Raw genomic sequence first — 17,123 nt, forward strand, 5'->3', positions numbered from 1 at the left:
ATCGGAATCAACCATCGGTCCATCTCAATTCAAACACGGCCCTAGGCCCAACAATCCAATCCAACAACCAATCACCACAAACCAATAGAGTTCCAGATGCAAACACAAGTAGGAAGATGCAGACACAAACAAACAGTTATTGCAAGTAGAACAATTAGCAGTTAATCACATAGGCAAACCAAGTACAATATGCACACCCAAACAAAATCATATAGATGCATATGATGCATGCCTGTCCCAAGTGGCTGATGATATCATCTGTCTGTTATAGAGCCAACCCGACAAGTCCTGGTAGCTAACCATTGGACTGTCCCTCTGTCGTGTCTCCCCAACTCGAGTTATACTCAATATAAACTTGATCATAATCATGATCCATATCCATCACCCTCACTGGTGAATATTTATGGGGGTGAGCTCATCTGGAAATTTCACAGTGCCCGGCCACCCTGACGACATAGGGTCAAAAGAGCTTCGAGTCTCCACCTGGAGCACGTGGTGGCTAGTCACTGCTTTCTCCCAGGAAAACTCGCATCTCCGATAGTAGAAGTGTAACATCACAACTTAACAAAATCTCAGCATAAATGCTTTCATTCTCAGCCATGGATCAACATCTATCTCAGCCATCCGGCTCATGGTTCAGTCCAGAACCACCCAATATTCATATCATACACAACCATTCCGGCTCACGGTTCAATCCAGAACTAGCCAATATTCATAATCGTACACAGCTATTCCGGCTCACAACAAAGCAGCACTTCCACCATTCAACATCATCAAATTCATAAAATTGGCATTTAAGCCATAAATTACTTTTTCTCAAATCGTTTCACTTTGAAATCAATTTTCAACTCTTTTCAGCCTTGACTTTAGAAATCCCGTTTCTCAAATCATCTCAGGCTCATAAGCAAAATTTACTCAAAGTGAGTTCCTTTTTAAAACAAAGCCACTCACAGCATTCTCTTTCCAAAACTTCCAAAACCATGGAAAGTTAAAGATTTATTTTAAAGTATTCAAAACCACCCATACAACAATGGGATTTTATAACAAAAGTTCCTCGGCAGAGTCCCAAGTCTTTAGGGGAGAATAACATAATTCATTTCACCAAATTCATTTTAAATTCATTAAAAATCTTGGCTTCCTGATTTGAGTAGTAAAATAGGATCTAAGCCAATCCGAGTCATGTAATCAATTACTCTTTTCAAAGCTATTTCCTTTACTTAAAGAAAACCGGCTTCAATTCCATAATTAAATCTGAAGCGTTTCAAACTGCTAAGAGAATCATTTTTGTTGTGTTAAACTAGAGTTCAAAAGGTACTCTGAATCTCATTCAAAACGTCAAAATAAAGAAATTCATCAATCGAAATCCAATTCCTTTTAAAATCACGAAAACTCTTCCAATGGACACCCTTTATGTTTAATAGAGAAAAACATAAACCCGTTTTACCTTTTAAAACAGCCTCAAGGCAAAATTCTCTTTCGAATAACTTGTACCCAAAGACATACTATTCTTCTTGGAAAATAAGGAAAAATCATGATTCTCTTTTCAGTAATTCTTTCAAAGAATAACTTCATCGCTTTTCATAATTGATCTAAGTAAAGTTAATAAAAGAAGACCTAAATTCACAATCCTCCAAGTAAATAGGAAAGGCATTGAACTCAAAATTTCCTAAATAATATTTCAAATAAAGCCTCGGATTTTATAGAAATTTCGGCAGCATCTCCCCTAAAACTTGGACTTTGCCACCCGGTTCGGGTCCCAAATAAATCATTCCTCAATCCTTTTCAACAATCCAGAACCCAAAACTCAATTCAAAATCACGCTAAATCCATCAGTCGCCTCAGTGGCATATCTCAAGGAAACTATTTCAAATTAAATCAATATCAACCGATTTAACTCATTTTTAAAGCTTTAAAGAAACGGCTCAGTAACAAATTATTTGTCCAAAACCAAGTTAATTAAAGTAAACCAGGCTGAATTCAAAGCTGCATTCGACTTTTCAAATCATCAAAACAATTAACTCAAATCAAATAAATCCTCAGCGGATTAAACTCAGATTTCAAATCTTTAAAGAATCAACTTCAAAACATTACATTTCACAAAGCCGCACAACAATTCAGCCAAACCAACATCCATAATCATTCGAGTCAATCAAATAATACATAAGGTAGATACAATCACCAAATACACAATATCTCACATCAGTATCCATATATGATAATTCCAATACATAAAACATAGTTTTTGGAAAGCGCCCCTACCTCGACAAATTGAAGCTATAACCCAAACTCGTTAACTGATTCCTTTTCGCTCAGCCCAAAATCACCGAAAATCAGAACCTCGCCTCTGCTTGCTCTCTCGAAAGCAAAAACAGCTATAAGCAGCATAAGCAAACTGGATTCTAACTCCTAAAACTATTAACATCGCAACCACTTTACTACATGGAACAGAACACTAACACAGGACTTTCAAAAATAAAAAATGCTTACCGAAACAAAGAAAGAACGGCTGCACCAAACAGCGGCGGTCCCTGAACCGGTTCGGCGGCAGCTTTAATCGTGACCCGCAATAACCGGAGATTGACCCGTGAGAAAGGATTAAGGACTGAATCAAACTGCAGAAGCTCTGGTGATGGGTCCGGAGACTACAACAGCGTCTCCGGCAATGACAACGCAACTTATGACAGCCACTTCATCAAATACAACATTTTCAGCGACAGCTTCAAAGTAAAATTGAACTGGCAGAACTAGGAGGAACCAGAAACAGGGCAAGCTCACCAGAACGGCAGTGACCAGAAATTCTGGCGGCGGCAGCATCCGACGGCCATAGAAGCTCCAGCGGCGTCGTAGGTTGTTTCCCCCACCGCGAGCTCTCTGTCTCTCTCTCGCCCTCTGTTCTGCTGACGACGGCAATGGCTTCACAGACGAGACCAGGCACGGCGGTTTTAGGCCCTCAGCCCCTTCTTACTCGCGTACCCTCTCTCTCTGTGTCTCAGTTTCAACGGTGACTCCCGGTGGACCAACGGCGACGACGATAGCGCGGGCAGCCGCGGCGACGCGAAGAGGCTGGCTTCATGGTGCTACAACTCGGGGATGGTGACTCGGGAGGGTGACATCGATGGCTCCTTGCGGTGGTTGTGACACTCCTCCCCTCGGCGGCATCAAGCGGCGAAGGCAAACCCCGTGCCACCGGCGCAGATCCTTGCCTCATTCACGGATCTCGCTCCTCTCGCCCCTGCGCGACGCGACGGTGCGGCGGCAGTGACGCCCGCCGACACCGTCCTCCCCATCTCCTCTCCTCCCCGTTTCTCTTCTTCCACCTTATGTTTCTCCTTTCTTTTTTTCATGGAAAAAGAAACGCTGCTGCTGAGTTAGGAAAAAGGGGATTTCGACTGCAGCTGGGTGTGGGGGGAAAGAAAACCGGATCGGGTAACGGGTCGCTGGGTTAGAGTTTTATTCTTTTGAAAATTATGGTTAGGAGTGATTTGGTAATTTCACATAAAATTGGGAATGATATAATAATTGAAACCCAAATAAAATTCAACACTAATCATATATAGGAAAATACTATTTGCTCATCAACTTTACAAATTATTTTCAATAAAATGTCCAAATCTAAAAATTAGAAATAATATAATTAATTTTTTCATTTTCTAAAATAGCAGTATTAATATTTAAAATATTACTTATCTAATCCAAATCATATAAAATCCTTATTATTTCACAACTATCAACTTTATACTTTAAATATAGAAAATAATCCAATAATTATAAAATTGGATAATAATCATAACTCATCTCAAATCCAATAAATCAAAACTTGCCTTAATTACCTTTAATAAAATAATTTCTGAAATTAAAACTATAAATAACCATATGATTTGAGAATTGATCATAATAAGACTTTTCAAAAGTTCTGAGTCTTACATATTTGAGCATTTAATGGTTTAGTTCTAATGTTCTGAGATTTCAAACCATTTGCTGCTTTTGTGTTATTTTTTATTGCCTTTGGGTGTTAAGTTTGTTTTTTCTTTATTTTTGTTGAAAGAAATGATATATTTAATCTCTCTTGTATTTTATTGAAATTTTATTTAATTATTTAATTGGTCTTTATTGTTATTATATATAGACAATAAATAATAAAATGTTTTGCTTTTGTAAAAAAATAGAAAATCATTATCCATGCTTCTGTAGGTAGAGATCTTATATTTGATATATGTATTCAAATCATTCTTATCAGAAAGAGTTGTGTATATTTTTACATATATGGGAATTAGCAACAATTATAGATTATACTGCACAACAACACATCTTTTTAAATTATTTTTTCAAACATGGACTACTAACTATGAGACTCTTTTTATGTGATGTAATACCATTACATGGTATTAAGTTGGTTTTTTTAAGAAAAAATTATAAATTACTCTTCTTAACGCTTTTTTTTTGTTGGTAAGTATATGTAGTTCATAGTATAGTATATAAATTGATTTTTATTTTATTCTTATAAAAAAATAACACTAAGATGGGTAATTTGTGCACAATTCTCTTTTTAATATTTTTTTTAGACGATGTTAAAATTATGACCGGTATAGAGGATGAGAAGCAATATGTAAATGATGGCAAAATTGTTAATATGTTGGTCATTCAAATTGAGAATGACAAGTGTGAGAACTCAATAACTAATATATGTATACAAGCTATTTTATTTTTTTAATCTCTATAAAATATATTCTTTCTTTCGTTTAAAGCTTATTGTTAGTTTTAGAGAAATAGCAGACCGGATCAAGAGTTTTGCGACAACAGGTAACCAACGGCTATCTGTGGTTGTCTTTCAATTTACAAAAATAAAGATTTTTTGAGATATGTGAAAATTTAATCACTTTCAAATGATTATATCTTTTATTGTAATTGTGTTTATTATTTATTAAGACGTGATTTAATTTAAATTTTTAAATTTTTAAATTTTATAGTGGGATACTATATGTAATAATAATAAAATAGTTAGTAATATGATTTAAAATTAATAACAATTTGATTATTTTTATGTAAGTATGATCATTGGTTAACTTTATTTGGTCAAATTATTCATTTATGTAAAGTTGCTTAAATTCAAATATATGTCAAGCAAAAGTCAGTGTTTTTACACAATTATTTGATTTAATTTTTTTATCAAAAAATCCTATTTAATTTTTTTTAAAAGATAATCAGTTGTCTAATGTCTGTATGTATATGTGAGTGTCTTATAGAAAATAACTATTAAGTATTTAGTCTATTTTTTATTGCTTAACTTTCACACTGTTTTTATGTAGATTGGATTTTATATTGTTATGACCACTATTCTTGTTGTTTATCCTGTTTCATATTAGTGGTATAAGTCCTGTGTTTGTAATTGAAGCTAATGTGGATATATATTTTTGTGATGACGTAAAAAGGACATGAACGATATAGTTGATAGGTACAACTCTATTTAAACTTATTTGTGCAATATTTTCAAAAATAATAATGTAATTATCTAATTAAATGTATCTTTTTAATTTATTTAGCAGTATTTAAATTAAAATCAATAATTAGTAGACAATAAAAGAACATTTTATTAAGCTGTAAAATTAACTATTTTCCCAACATATCACTACAACAATTTAGACATTTATAACATAATTTTTAAAAAAAAAATTCTAAAATTCGTGGCAGGAGAACAATAATTCTAAAACACTAAGAGTTAAGATGATCAATTTTCTCTTTTGGTCTTAGCTAAATATACATTTCAAATAAGATAGATTATTGTAAGGGATATATGATAGTGGTGAACACTTCAATAAATATGTTTTATTCTCGTGTGATACTAGAAAATTTTACGAGTATGATTTTTTCTCTTTTTTCTTGCTTTTGGGAATTAAAAAAAAGAGGCAGTATCATTTTAAAATTTTTTATCAAAGGGCTACCATAATTTTAGTGCAAAATTGGTTAAGAAAATGTCTAATAGTGCATTTTGTTCTCAATTTAACATGTTTTATCTTTTTAAAATTCTTATGAAGGCTAAAGAAAATTATTATCAAGAAATACAGCACAACATGCAAATACAAATTGCACATAAAGAATGCTACAATAAAAATTAGGTAGCTTATACACCAAACGAGAAAGATTTTTTTTAATAAATATTTTAATTATTTTATTTACTAAAATAAATATTTTGAACACTATTTCCGTTTTTAGATTTTGTTACCTATCTCATTTATAGTGTAAATAAAATTATTGTACACATATCTTGTTTATAAACGAGATAAAGCCAATTAGAATCATGTCTTATCTTATTTATAGTGTAAATAAATACAGTGTAAACGAGATAAATTTATAATGGCTTGATTTTTAAAAAAATAATATACTAATTTTAAATGGACAATTTCAAATTACTCGTTTTAGATTAAAAAAAATTAAAATTGATATCATTGTATAAAATTAAATTATATTAGAGAGACAGTTTGCAAAAATTTTCAATTTAAAAAAACTTGGATTAACTTTAAAATAAAAATTAAATTGATATTATTTTAATCGTGAACTTTTTGTAATAATACATATATTTTATTTACAGTGTAAACAAGATAATTATGAATTTATCTCGTTTATATATATGTTTTTTTTTTAAATTTCATACATCTTAGTATAAACAAGATACGTGTATAAATTTTTTTTTTACACTGTAAACGAAATATGTAATGAAACTTAAAAATATAAATAGTGTCCAAAATACCTATTTTATTAAATAAAAGAATTAAAATATTTATTTGAAATATTCCAAAAAAAAGGTTGTATACTTAGTTTCAATTTTCAATTTAATAAAGGAAACACTCGAAAAAAAATATTGCTTAATTGAGATTATCAATATGAACTGTTGTGAGAAATTAACCTCTTTTGTTGTTGTTATAAAATTGTTTTTCTGTATTAATTTGGATACTTACTTTCTTTTTGTTAAGGGTTAAATACGATTTTGATTTCTATGGTTTAGGGTTAAATACGATTTTGATTTCTATGGTTTAGGCTAAAATTTTTTTTTATCCCAACTTTTTTTGCATACAAAATCATCCATAAAGTTGTACTAAATTTTAAAATTATCTTTTTGGACAGATTAATTTTTTAAATGATAAAAATATCACCCTCTCTCCTCACCACCACCATCACCCCACCTACTACCACTTCATCGCCATCTGTTCATGAATCTAACAAGAAAATCCAACCTTCAATAACAACCTCAAATAAATCAAAACCAAAATAATAATTCATCACCAAAACCATCATCATTAACAAAAAACAAGAAATTCATCATCATCATTAACAAAACTCAGATCTAATTAACAAAACTCATAATCATTAACAAAATTCATAACTAAAATTCTTCTTCTTCCATTAACAGAACTCATATCCAAATAACAAGAATAAGAAATTTTCAAATTCATCTTCAATTACAAGAACCCCAAATTAGAAATTTCCAAATTCATCTTCTTTTTCAATTTTTGCTTGTACCTAACATTTCTGAAAGGTCACACTTTTTTTGTGGCTGATTTTGAAGATACTATCTGATTGCTAGAAGAAGAGACACTAACTTTTTCTCTTTACAAATCTCACGGCATTTACCCTCTCTATAAAACTTTCAAAGATTTTATTAGAACCTTCAACTCCATCGAAAACGGCAGTGAGGGGGACGCTGTTGGTAAAGGTAGAAGCGACGCTGAACTGTTGGAGGATACGAGGAACACGACCACCACCACCACCTCTCTGACGAGGATGAGGAACATGAGGACGAGGGCCAGGCACGTAGCGACGAGGCGAGAGCAAGTCGCGACCAGGCGAGGGCATGAGTCGCAGCACTGCGAGGGAGAGGGCCAAGCGCCAACGAGGACGAGGATGAGGCGAGGCGAGGCGAGGCGAGGGTGACGGCGAGGGCAACGACGAGGCTTCCTTCTCTCCTTCTCTCTCTCTCTGATTTTTTGCTTCTCTCTCTGAGTTTCTACTTCTCTCTCCTCTAAAGGTGTGATGGAGATGATGATACTGAGAGTATAATTGGTCGAAAGATGATTTTAAAACTATGTTGAACCTTAAAGGTGATTTTGTAGGCAAAAAAAGGTTAAGGATGAAAAAATTTTTTGGCCCAAACCATAAGAACCAAAATCGTACTTAACCCTTTTATTAAATTGTAAATTAGTTCTCCACATTTTTGGACCCAATTTGCTCTCTTTGGTATTAAGTGAATTTGACATATTATTTTTGAGCATTTAAATTAAATTAGATAATATTTTTTATAATTTTATTTAAACTAAGAAGTCACAAGTCAAGTGTTAATTGAATTTTTTACATAAAAATAAGTATAAGTTGAATTTAATAATTTTTTATAGTACTACTACAATAACTTTTGTAGTGTTTGATAAGGAGGCCTCAATTCTACTTAGACAGACCTATGCTGAGATGATAAAAGAGTCGAATGTAAATAATTTTACTATTATAACTATTTTGAAAGCCAAACTTATAATTTGGGATTAAGCTCCAATGGTTAGTAGGCAATACTATGAAGTACTTGATAAATGCTTGAGTGATATCATGAGTTTTTTTTTGCAATGTATAATAAAGATTTGCTTATTGAAAAAAAAGTAGTTATACTAGGTGAGATTTTTGACAATTTCTTTCTATCATTTCACAAGAGTCGAGACAAGATATTGTTCATTCTACCATAAATTCAGCTTACCTTTGAAAGTTTTGCCAGATATTCAAACAAACAAAAAAACATGAGACTTTTTATAGGTGCAATTACTTTAGATCAAGTTGAGACAAGTAATTTGGTGAGTGGTTATTGAAAGTTAGTGATGGTTTAATAGGTGACAATATAGATGATAAATCTGAGATATATATTCCAGAAGATATTGTTATTCCTTTTTCAAACCAGGTATTTGATGAGTTGGTTCATTTTTTTCTAAATATATTGGAAATCATATCTTCAAAAAAAATTTTCAAAGCAAAAATTATACTGTCTCCGATGCTGGACATTGTTGAAGAGGTCAACAACCATCTAATGGCTATCAACCTTGGAGGAAATTTTTTTTATCTTAGTTGAGATTCAATTTGTATGGATGAAGAGAATATAAAAAGTCAACTAGATCTCTATGGTCTTGAATTATTGAATAGCATAAATTGTTCTGGTTTGCCTCCTCATAAATTAATACTCGAGGTTAGTATTCTAGTGATATTACTGAGGAATATTGACAAATCCAGTGGTCTTTGTAATAGTACAAGACTAAAAGTTAGGAAGTTTGCAAATCATGTCATTTAATTTAAAGTCTTAAGGGGTACAATGTTGGTCATATTACTTTGATTCTAAGAATGAATATAGTACCAACAAATAAAATTGTCCCAGTTAGGTTTACGAAGACAATTCTCTTTAATAGTACCTTTTGCCATGACAATTAACAAGTCTTAAGGACAAACTTTATCTCATGTTGTATTATACCTGGGTAGACCAAATTTCACACATGGTTAACTATATGCGACATTTTCAAAAGTTAAGAGTAAGAGTGGTTTAAAAGTTTTATTCCTGAATCACGCTGGAATGTCTGCGAATTCAACCATCAATATTATTTATAGATAAATCTTTGAAAAAATAGGATCCTAATGTAAATATTTTAATTTTATTTTAAATTGTGTATTGAAATTAATGAATAATTATTTCAATTCGAAGGAGTGTAAATTACTTACTATTCTCAAGTTAAACTTTGATTTTGGTAGAGATTTTGTAAAATTTTTAAGATAGTAATTGTTTTGTGTGTTTTTCTTAAAATATTCAAAAATGTAAATACTTTTTTATATTTTTATGAATTTTTTCTTGTAGGACACATATATATACACTAATAAACGCAGAAATCAGGTACTAAGTACTCATGATACGTTCATAGTGAGTTAGGGTACCCAGTACCTGAGATATGTTTATATGCTTATAAAAATAGGTAGTAGTCGAGATATGTTGTGTCATTTGATTTTTTTTTTTTTTTGAAAAATTTTGAAGTTGTATATGACTCAACGCTAGAATTACGTGTGTTCTGAGAACATTAACAAGCTAAATGTGACGTGGTATGTGGCCAGAGCTCTGGACTTCGAGGTCAGTTAGTATGTCTATCTTTTATTTTAAATAGTTAATTTATTGAAATGTTAGAATATTTTTATTTATTTAATTTTGAAGTTTATCTATTATTATTTCTTGATTTAATTAGTTAGGAATTCTCTATTTCTATATGTTAGGATATTTGAATTTCAGTAGTTAAAGTATGCGTAAGAAATGTTACTTTAAATTTAAGGTAAAGTATATTTTTTGTCCTTAATGTTTGTTAAAACTTTTAAAAATATTCCTAAGTTTTAATTTGTTTCAATTTTGTCAATCAAGTTTTCAATTTGCATCAATTTTATCCTTATTATTAATTTTTCGATAATTAATATTTTCTTTCCAATTATACCCCTCATATCCCCATCAATCCATCATCATTATCATCTCTCTTTCCCACATACACACACTCTCTCTCTCTCTCTCTCTCTCTCTCTCTCTCTCTCTCTCTCTCTCTCTCTCTCTCTCTCTCTCTCTCTCTCCATCCTCGCCATCGTCATCGAGCAACACTATCGACAGCGGTGGCGGCAACTGCAGGGAGCCAAAGAGGGTGAGAAGAAGGCGGTGGCAGCTAAAGAGAGTTGTGTATTTGTGGCACCACTCTCTCTCCACCACCATCATCATTTATGTCCTCACCATCATCATCATCTCTCTCCCCCACTCTTTCTCTCTCTGTCCTCACCATCATCTCCACCACCGTCATAATCGAGCAACCACTATCGACGATGGCGGCGGTAGCTGTAGGGAACCAAAGAAGGTGAGAAAGGGGGAGAAGAAGGCGGCGGCAGCTAACGAGAAAGAGGCAGCCTTTGCGAATCAGGAGAGCGAGCTTGGTGTCACTGTTAGATATTTGTGGCACTAGACAGCAGCGGAGGCTTCTCAGGAGTCAGGGGTAGTCATTTTTTTTAGTTTACTAAAAACTCAATGTAAGATTTGAATATGAAATATGTCTATTACATATATAGGTAATTGTTATTGTTGTTATTGTTACTATTATGTTTTGTTTGTGAAGAGATAGTTCAAAGTTTTGAAATTGGAGTGGATGGAATCTTGGGTTGATTTTGATGTAGTTTGAGATGTGTTTGTGTTTTTTGGCTAGGTCTTTGGATTATCTTAAAAAAATTTGGAGTTGATTGTGATATAAATCTTGCTCTTGGATACGAATATTTGGTAGTGCTTCAAAGGAGGAGAGAGATGACTTTGGTGGTGCTAGGATTGTGCAAAGAAGAAGAAAAAGGTTGGTCATCGTTGAGAATGGAGCTCGATGGAGATGGTGGTGATGGAGAGTTGGAAGAGAAAGGAAAAAGAAGGAAAAAAGGGGGTATGACTAACAATGATAAAGAAGCAGGTTGATAGTGGTTGTTTGATGATGATGATGGTAGAGATGATAGTGACGATGGAGAGAGAGAGAGTGTGTGAGAGAGAGATGATGATGATGATGGGGATATGAGTGGTATAATTGAAAAGAAAAATATTAATTATAAAAAAATTGATAATAAGGATAAAATTGATGCAAATAAAAAACTTGATGGAGAAAATTGAAACAAATCAAAACTTAGAGATATTTTTGAAACTTTTAGCAAACATTAAGGACAAAAAATATACTTTATCCTTAAATTTAAATATTTTAAATTGTTCAAATTGTTGAAAAAGTATTATTAAACATTAGACTATGGTTAACTATATTATGAAACTATAGTTATTTTAATCGGAAAAAATATTAAGTTGACATGTTAATAATATAATTTAGTTAAATTATATTATTTATTTAAATTGTTTGCTCTGTCATACAAAGTATATTTTTTAATTAAATTTATTCTATTATCTATAATATGTAGTGACATTGCATTATTTAATTAGTCAATTGTATATGAAATTATTTTTTAAAATTAAATTATTTATTCTGTTATATAGGAACATTGTGTATTTAATTAGTCAGTAGTAAAAATCAATTAAATTATTCAGATTAGTTTGCAGCATCATATGCAATAATACCGAGAGGACTAATCAATGATTCTAGTCATTGCAGTTGCTCTTACCATGTCGTGTGACGTTGTCTACCCCACCGCCTAACGTGCTACTACCATATATTAGGGAGATTATGTAACAGCCCAAACCACCCGCTAGCACGATATTGTCCGCTTTGGCACATAAAGCCTTACAGTTTTGCCTTTGACGATAGGGATGATAGCCGAAGCCCCCCACACTCACTCGTCAAAACGCGTCATGCTAGGGAGAGGTATCCACACCCTTATAAGACATGTTTCATTCCCCTCTCCAACCGATATGAGACCTTAAAATCCACCCCCTAAGGGAGTCCAGCACCCACGCTAGCACATCGATCCGGGCTCCGGCTCTGATACCATAATGTAACAGCCTAAACCACCCGCTAGCACGATATTGTCTGCTTTGGCACACAAGGCCTCACAGTTTTGCCTTTGACGACAGGGATGATAGCCGAAGTCCCCCACACTCACTCGTCAAAATGCGTCATGCTAGGGAGAGGTGTCCACACCCTTATAAGGCATGCTTCGTCCCCTCCCCAACCGATATGGGACCTTACAGATTAGGTTTAGACATGTAGTAGGGTTAAAGGATTTTATCTTTGACAATGTCTTACTCTTTGCATTTGTGGAGCAGTAGAGATTTAAGACTCATACTTTTCACCTTTCGTAGGATGAGATTACCATCACTCTCCAAGATGTAGCTTACCTTCTTGGTTTGCGCACATATTGTGACCCGAATGGCGGCTGATAAGATACCTTTTGCCCTCTACTGATTTGAATCGGGTATTGAAGTTGGAAGCCATATGACGTATGCGGAACGCATGGTGAGCTGTTGGAGGATGCCAACCACTGCTAGGAGCATTGAGGGCAACTTGTATGGCCTGTGAACTATCAGAAATAAGAAGACCATGTTGCTGAGTCATGTGCTGCATCAAATTCATCATAAAAATGCCCAGGACTCCGTAGACTCACGCCCAACCAGTGCAAAAATTATAGGAATGATATTGTTATTATCATCTTGTGCCACAGTAATCAATATCACTTCCCCGTATTTGCCGTACAGGCGTGTCCCGTCAACTGATACCACTGGCTTGCAGTACTTAAAGGCTTTGATGCACGGAGAAAAGGCCCAAAATATCTTATCAAACTAGCTAGAATCTCTATCAATCATGTTGTCATTGTAATACAGGACTGCAACGCAATCATGCACCGTGCTAGGTAGGCATTCTTACAAAAGCTTGAAATAGGAAGGAAAGTTTGTTATACGATTCTTCCTAATCACCATAAATCTGAACAATCACCTTTTATTTTTCCATTCACACCTTTCAATATCATATTATCACTACTTGAAATGATAATTCTATTGCACTGTACTTTGCAATACCGGGATGAAAACAGATAGATCATCGTGTATAATTGGCAAGATCATAGTGCAAATCAAGCTGCTATTCAATTGCGCATGGTTTTGGAAAATAGTTGGCACCAAATAGGTACATATAATAAATAACGTAATCAACATTTTCTTCTTAATTTCATAAAATGAATGCAACTGATGACAATTACCAATTGTTCAAATTCTGCCAAAGTACTACACGAAGGCTCCATAGACACCCAATAGAGAATTGCTTGCATCTACAATGGTGTTTTAGCCTATCAGACTCCAAAACTCTGTATTCAACATTCCTTTGAATGCTATAGTTCTTGACTGCCATGAGAATAACATCTCTACTCCTAAACCTATGGCCGACCCAAAAGTCAATGCCGTCATCCGTGTTGTAATCTTCTCCTTAGCTACAGTTGAAAAGATCATCTAGTTGCATTGCTTCCAAGTTAAGAGTGTGATAGTAGCTTGGAACTTCTGACAACTGTAGAATGGCCAGTGGTGGAGGAAGAACTCGAACACCACCGCCCAATTGAGTCTCTAGCACAAACTCGTTAGAGGATAGACTCTGGTTAGATGATCCAGATGCGGTAATATAAATATGTAATCCAAATCAAAATCACTCAAGTCTTCCTTGACACGATCAACTGGTTCGGCAAAGTGCATCAGTTTTGCCTCTACTGGAGGTGCATGAGGGTTCGAGGACAATGGCCCACAACCACCACCTACGTCACGAATCGCAGCGTACCACTCTATCACATGCCGCAGCATTAGCCTCGCATGTATATTGAACATGACTGTCTCATGCTGATATGCTTCAATAAAAAATGTCCTATTTTGAAACCCTCCACTCAGGAGCACTAATAAAAATCTGTACGCAACTCTCCCAACCTCTTTGGAACCTAGTGCGCCCATACTAGTCAAAATGAGATTTTTTAGCGCGTTCAAATAATCAAGACGGCAAGTGCGCAACATCACAGGTGAATCGCACTCAAATGTCACTCTCCCCTCACCACTTCTAATTATCTCATTCGGATAAACTACCACAAAAAAGAATTTATTACTAGCCATGTGTATGAAGAATAAAGAGAAGGAAAATGCAAATTAGTGGAATTGGTATAATGTGATGAGTCAAGAACCTTTTTATATATTGTATTTTGACAATATATCTAAAGTACTAAGTTACCTAGATATAAATAAACATATTCCAGATACTGAGTCACCTAGTAGCATAAACACATATCTCAGGTACTAAGACACCCAGATACATGAATGTATCCCGAGTACTGAGTACTCAGTTTCTAAACAAAAGTGCAGTTTATATGTATCCCGAGTGTAATCGATTTATTCGTTTTAGACACTTTCTTATCTCAGGTACTAAGTTATTGGATTATGTTTTTAATGATTTTTGTGCCTCCGTAGATGTGTAATGGGTATTCAAAAAGTAAATACTCTATAAATAACAACATTAATTTGTTTTTGTAATATGCATCAGGAATAAAATAAAAGAATATATATAATTAGGTCTCTCAGTGTAGTTGTATAGGCCTTTTGATTATTTTTCTGCTCTGATTTGATTTGACTTGACATCTCCAATAGATTTCTTTTTCTCTTGTTATTTTGGAAGTGTGTTTGGTTCATGTAAATCTCTTTTAAATTTAGGTACATACTATTGTGTAGAAAGAAAATTAGTTCTATATGTACAGAGAAACGCTTGTCAAAGTATTATCCTACATGATCTTATTCTATTGTGTGAATAGTGAGTGTACAAGCAACAGAACGTGATAGATGAAAATCTACAAGAGGAGACAAAGTATGTGGTGTAAGGACTGCCTATGATTTACTTTAGCTATAATAAAGATGTTTATGACTAAGCTTATTATAACTAGGTTTTTGAAATGAAAAAAATAGAATAAAAAATCCAACAGAACAAAACACGAGGTAATGACCAAATCAGTACTCGAAAGATTCAAAATCTGACATTTTGGTATCTCACTATTGTTATTGACAAAATGATCCTTAAAAGATTTTAAAATTTGACAAGCGTACCCACGAGTTCGCCGGAGCACATCTCCGACAAGTACAGTGCTGACATGGCCATTACATTTTGATGACATGGCAACCCCCCCCCCACCCCCACCCTACTTCTTCCTTTCTTCCTTTCCAATGCACTTCTCCTTCTCCTTCCCCCTCCCCAACCCTAATCCTTCCTTCCCCCTCCCTAACCCTAATTCCCCATCCCCGACATACTTCCCCCCTCCTCAATCCAAAATCCCCCTTTCTGAACCATAATCCCCTTCCCTTGCCCCTTTGAATTCTAATCCCCTTCCCAACACAGTGTCTCACACTCTCAACTCACTCTCCTCCAAAACAGCAGTGGAGTTCAACCTTCTCAGTCTTACAGAGCTAGTGTCATCGATACTGCACTGTCGCCATCTCGTCATCGAATCTTCTGTGTCCGCCAATGTCGTCTATCTCCTTCGTGGCATTGCGTTGTCTGTGCGTCTTCACCGATGTCGCCTTCACTGCTTGTATCTGCTTGCTGCTAGCCGCCAGTCGCTGCCATGCATCCTCTGTCTGGGTTCCATCTTGACTCCATCGTATCGTGCCCCTTCTGTGTCTGGTGTTCTTCTTCTATTCTTACTTTGGTGGTGTTGTATTAAGTTTTATTTTATTTTATTTTGATTAATTTTATTTTATTTTGATTATTATATATGAATTTGTTTGTTTTCTCTGAGTTTTATTTTTATTAATTTTTTTAAATGATAATTTAACCTAAAAATTTGGGACAATTCATGATTTGGGACAACTCTATTGATGTTGAGGTTTTTGTTGCTGTGAATGGTGGTGTTGAGGGAGGGAGAAAGGAGTGTGCGTTGGGGAAGGGGGAGTGGTGGAGATTATTGATTCTGTTGATATTAAGGCTATTGTTATAGCGAGTGGTGGGGTTGAGGGAGGGGAGGGAGTGTGCGTTGGAGGAAACTTTGGGGGAAATTTGGTTGGGGAGGAAACACGGTGCCTACATTAGCATTGTGCTTGCCAGAAATTTACTCCGGCGAGCTCGGGGGCACGTTTGTCAAATTTTAAAATCTTTTAAGGACTATTTTGTCAATAACAATAGTGAGGTACCAAAATGTCAGCGTTTGAATCTTTCGGGTACTGATTTGGTCATTACCTCGAACAAAACACTCATCCCCCCTTCTTTTTTTCTCTCACAAACTTACCAAACCCAATCCTAAACCCTATCAAAGCAAAGCCAACCAGCCACCATCGCATAAAACACGTTTCATCAGCTCTCACCACTATTGGTGTTAGAAGAGACAACCAGCACTTGCCATCCTCGTCTCTTAAAGCCCTTCTCATCTTCTCGTGTCGTCAGAAAGTTGGTTCGAAGCTACCTTTGACATCGCAGTCTCTATTTCAGTTGTAAAGCCCACTTGTGTCGTCGTCATGATCCGCCTTGAACTCGTCATCGAGTCTTGGGTGCCATCGTTGTCGTCAAACGTCTCTGCTGCTCAGCCCTCTTCCTCCGTACAAAACATTGATAACTAATCTCTCTCAAATTAACCTCTAATCCACCACTAACTTCTCGTACAAAATG

This window comes from Arachis hypogaea, chromosome 6 (assembly GCF_003086295.3).
Source record: "Arachis hypogaea cultivar Tifrunner chromosome 6, arahy.Tifrunner.gnm2.J5K5, whole genome shotgun sequence".
NCBI classification, from domain to species: domain Eukaryota; kingdom Viridiplantae; phylum Streptophyta; class Magnoliopsida; order Fabales; family Fabaceae; genus Arachis; species Arachis hypogaea.